Source organism: Arctopsyche grandis, chromosome 10 (assembly GCF_051622035.1).
Source record: "Arctopsyche grandis isolate Sample6627 chromosome 10, ASM5162203v2, whole genome shotgun sequence".
NCBI lineage: Eukaryota > Metazoa > Arthropoda > Insecta > Trichoptera > Hydropsychidae > Arctopsyche > Arctopsyche grandis.
In genome coordinates this window covers 15,030,983-15,036,583 of record NC_135364.1, presented here as the reverse complement: position 1 = coordinate 15,036,583, position 5,601 = coordinate 15,030,983, and positions in this window count along the sequence as shown.

Here is a 5,601-nt window from a genome sequence, read left to right as displayed (position 1 = left end):
CAGGAAGAACCTAATGCCCCACAATGACCTACATTTGAAAAAGAGAAGAAAACAAATATAAAATACATAAAATAAGAAGTAAAAAGCAAAAGCAGAAAAACATGATAAAAAAATTAAAACAAAAAATAATAATACATAAAATATGAACATAAGGTGAAAAATTCAAATAAAAGAATAAATAAAAACATTATGATGAAGACCCACCGGTTTATAAATCCGTATTCGTATTTATACTTGATTTTTCATAGATTAAACCAAAACGGCGATTATATAATATTAGACTCATTGGATAAACGGCGAAAGGCGTTCGGTGCAATTGGACTGTAGGAATAAGAAGATGCGACAGCAATTGTCGTTGACGTCGGTGCATCAGTGGCGCATGAGATGCAGAAGAAGCGCATCAAATTGCCGCATCGGATGGCCGCGGTTAATGTGCAATTTATCCCCGGAGACTCGGCTCAATTGGCCGCATACCGGCCCATACATCATTCAACAGACCACTCACCGTCTCTCGTAACCGCATCGGTATGCCAATCGTAGATACACTATCCCCCACAAAGTAAAGAAAATCCCATCCATAACGTTTTGGCAAAACTCGTCACGTAAGCATTCGAGACCGAAAGCCGTTTGAGCTCCGAGGAAGCTGTGTATCGTCGATAATCCTGGGGGTAGTCTTTTCAAAAGTGCAAAGCCGCTGGGAATGGGGATTGCGTTGGCCATTAAGTGCAGTCCGAATTGTGCCAAGAGCTCTTTGAAAAATAGCTGCGACACATAGATGAAATTTTTAGACAGGGCTGTATTCGAAGGTTTAGATCTAAAAGTGAAGATGCTGAATTTTGCGTGTTGATGATGTAAAGCTTTCGCAAATCAAAACGGAACAGTTTTGGATTAAAGTACGAGTAGAAAATTGATACATACATAGATATAGAATTTGGTATATGAAAGAATGTATGTATTAGAATGATTTTGTACCATACTAACACACTTGTGAAGAGTCTCGGTGATTAAAACAAGATGTCAATAACCTTCAGGTATAAACACGGATTATCTAAACACAATCTGATTTAGATCGTCGACTTTAGAGAGTCTTTACTTAATATTATGTGTAAAATGTATTATGAGCATTTATAAGAGTTGTAAATACATGAGCTTTTTACAAGGTTTTTTCCTATTATATATTTTACTATTATATAGTATACTAGTGGTTTTACCCGGCTTCGCTCGGTATTCGTAATATACATAAATCGCTTAAACAAGGCTAATATAATAGTAAAGATTTTATTAAATTTATTTGAATAGTTTTATTTTATTTAAATTTATTTGAATATTCATTTGTTTTTTTATTAGATTGAACGTCACGGATTCTACGAACCAAACAAACATATGTATGTACATACATACAAAGTCTCTTTCGAAATAATATATTAATATATATAAATAAAGAAAATATTAAAATAGATATAATATAAGATGTATTGTGAACATAATTTATTAATAATTAAAAGCATTTCAAAATCAAAATCAAGAATTATTTTGTTAAAATTTTAGATTTTTTTTATTTTTCCATTAAATACATACATATCATACAAGTCTCATCGTGACAGTCTCGTAGTATAATGTTTTATTTTAGAGGTATAGATTAACATTCATATTTGTATAAAGATCCATCGATCATGGAATTTAGAGAATCGTTTACGCTAGTGACAAATTTCATCACAATCGTAATTATTTTCAGCCATTCTCCATATATTCACCATCAAATAGTGGATGAAGGTCTCTCCAATACGCTTCAAATTGTCTCTGTTTTTCACAACTCTCATTACACCACACATTTTTTCAATTTTTTCCACCCATCTTTTTTCAGCAGCCTTCCTTTCACATTTTACATTCTCTCGGGTATCATTCAAACACTTATTTTGTCAACCTTTCGTCCATTCTTCTAACCACGTAACCCACCCGTATTTTGTGGCGAAAACGTGGCGCGTGGGTTTTTTTTAGATACTTTTAAACATGCGAAAAAAATGGGCCGTGCCTTGCACATATTCATGGAACGCCCAGCACCCTCTACCCCAAAATGACCCTCTGGAGAGTTTTCGGTAAAATTGTATTTTTGTACTTATGCTTGCTTGACAGTGATCGATAACGGTGTATCCCATATTTGAAGAAATGTAGGAGACACAGCCATGCACACGACGTGCCGTTCTTCCCTGTGTGATTTCGCCCTTAATCTCTTCACTCTCTCCGCTATATCAACTAGCCTTGTAATACTCACTTACGTATTCCGTTTCCTATCTCTTCTCATTATGTCGAGCATACAGCGATTCATACTCCTTTGAGTGCATTGGACTTTGTGTAACAATTTGGCGTTTCCACATCAATTTCACATCAACGCCAAAGCATATTGATTGAAGACCTTATTTTTCAGGCCCAGCGACATTTTTGGTTTAAAAACGGCGTTTCATCCTAATTTCACACTTCATATTATTTCCTCTTCCTAGCTACCAGACTTGTACATACATATGTACATATAAATATGAAATAAATTAAATTTTAAGTGTGTTTGGATGTTTGAAGCAGGAGCTTTTTCGCTTTTTAATTTACTCGGGAGTTGTTATGAAAATTTAATTTCTTGAATATGGACTATATTTAGCTGTGTTTTATTTGGTTTCAACAATGGTGGCTGATAAACAAACATATGTACCTAGCGTCGTCTAAGTCAAAATCAATAACAAGTTCCATTTATATGTATGTATGTATGTATTTTTGAGGCTCAGCTGTCTTAAAATACATCTGAGAGACGACGGGTTTATATGGGTATTATAAAAGATAAAAGATTTGGAAAATAATAGGGATTAGAGTATTTTTAGAATGCGTACTTCGATACATCATACTACATATATAATACATACATATATGAATACATTTTAATAGTAAAAGTAATTAGTAATCGTGACAAATTTCATTGTTTGAAATCATATTATCAACCGAGATATGTATAAGGTCAGATCAAATCGGATATAACTCAACAGGAAAGGCTAGTCATATTTGTATATTAAAATTTTATCGTATTTCTATAATAAAGTTGATAATTATTGTTTCTGAGAATGAAATATTGCTCATTTGAAAACTAGTCTCCGGATTGCAATTGTGTAGGTTCAAATCTACGACCGTTTTCGGACGATGGTTACAACAAAGCGACATTCTTGCGTCTACATATGTACATATACATACATATCTTAAATAAACTTTTTGGCTTGAAATCCGACCCTGTTTCCATCCTTACGGAATGGGAATGTCGCCAAAAAATCCTTGCGTTTTATTATTACGGCTATTCCGCGTTCTCGCGTGTGCAAATTTTTTCATCGCATTTGCATTGTAATGTTCAATGAAATTTATTGCTTTTAACGCGTACATACATATCGCGTACATACATATCTTCGCATCGAAATTAATTCGGACGTAGTCTTAAGAATCGCCCGCGAATAATTTATGATTCAAATTACGATAAAGCATCTGAAAAAATCGTATGCTGGTCACAAACGAAGGCAGTTTGCGGTTTGAACATCATCACCAGCGCATTTTTGCGGTCGGTTTTGTATCACACGTGATTATGATGGTACATAGAATACCCCAAAAACACATATGATTGTGTGCATAATTTGTAATATGATTCTTTGTATTGTGCGGTGAATAGTCATAAATGAAAAATAAAGGATTTTATCTAAAAATTAGATTTTTTTGTTTGCTACATACATTCATAATATCAGTCACCGTAATCGCTTGCTGAACAAATGCGGTTTTCTTCGGTTGACGAGTTACGCATGTAAACATTCGTTATGTTGTTGTGAACGATGTCATTAGGTCATTGTAACTGTTCTGCGTAAAAAAATGACTTTCATAGTATTGTCACACGATTGTGATTATGTGTCTACACAAATTATGAATCAGTCAAATTGTTAGATTAACTTAACATTGCGTTTCAATGCAGATACATTATGTAAGGTCAGTTTAATGTTTCAAATTCATAGCAAAAATTAATGAATATGTGTATGGAATGATTTGTTTGAAACTTTGCCGTATTTATGTATGTTGAAAGGAATCTTTATTTGATACTTAATTGACTGGTATTATTCTATGGACGTTTGATACGGAGAGTAAACAAGAGGAAGTGTCAAATTCCCGGCATTTTGTATATACATACCAGATTTGTCTTAGTGGTGTTGTTATTTTTATACCATTCAATCATTCCCACTCGTCTTAACAGATTGCTCCCAAGCTACGAGTGTGGTATGTATGTACATATACAGATTAAGAATAATCAATTATTTATACCCATATATTTACATTAAATGCGACTTATATGGTCAAACATTGTATAACAGTATTGTAAGTATTATTCAAACATCGATTAAACGTTAAAAATTGATCCAACAGAGACATACAATATGGACAAATTTGCAGCATTTATACAAATCAGCGAAAGTCAAGATGCTGAAAAACTCGAAATTTCGCGATAAAATGGGTAAAGGTTGCCAATTTGTTGGAACCATTTCGATGAAAATCAGATAAATTGACGAGCTATAAAAATAAATGATCGACCTAGAGTTACATATCCAAGGTCTAGCCAGCAACAACCCGTGGGATAAAACTCGTGACCACTTTGTTCGAAAGCATTATATGTTAACCACTAGTCTTTGCTGCCGGTTTATTCTAAAGGTAAGGATCACGATCTTTACGATATTTTTAGTTACAAGAAATAATCATTGGAATATTATGGTCTTTCATTTCTACTTTTCACCATTTTCCGATCTGTTGTTACTGTAGTTGTTTTTTTTTTTTGTGTCTTTTTGGTTCAGACGTAGAACGTGCTCCAACTTAGCTGAAACGGCTAACGGTTTATTGATTTTTGCATATAAATTTCTATTGCCAGTTACATATTTCCATTCTTTCACGTTTGAATTGAATCTTTATGAGTAGATATCGCATGATCGTCGGGGAAATTGCAAATAGCAATACATCGATCTAAGCAAGAGATCAAAAAGGCTTGTAAAAATTGATTTTCTACGAAATTAATAATAGTTAAACCATCTGACCCACTTCTTAGTTTATATAAGAATATCCAAAACTGGTGGCTAAAAAACGGGGCGATTCAAGAAGACATGTATGTAGGATAGACAAGTTAGGATCATGTGGATAATTACTTGTTAGTTTTATATGTGAAAGTAAGCTTGCATTACCAGCCAAGTTAAGCCGATGGATTTGCACTCGGTTCACTTATGATGTGACGTAATTTACTAGGAGAGATTTAATACTTTACTAGAATTCCTATTTTGAAAGGAGCGTGTATAAAAAGTTGACAAGCATGCTTTGAATTTAAAAAATATGTAGAAATGAAATTCTCTTTAAAAACAACTGAACTGAAATTTTGTATGATATCCACACTGTAGCTCACTGGTTAAGCCATTGTTAGTAGTCGAGAGGTTGTGGGTTCAAATCCAAGCCAGAATCGAGTAATTATTTGATTCAAATACGCTGCTGGCAATATCTGGATGGTTATTTAAATCAAGATCGTCATTTTATCTAGTGTAATTGTAGTGACAG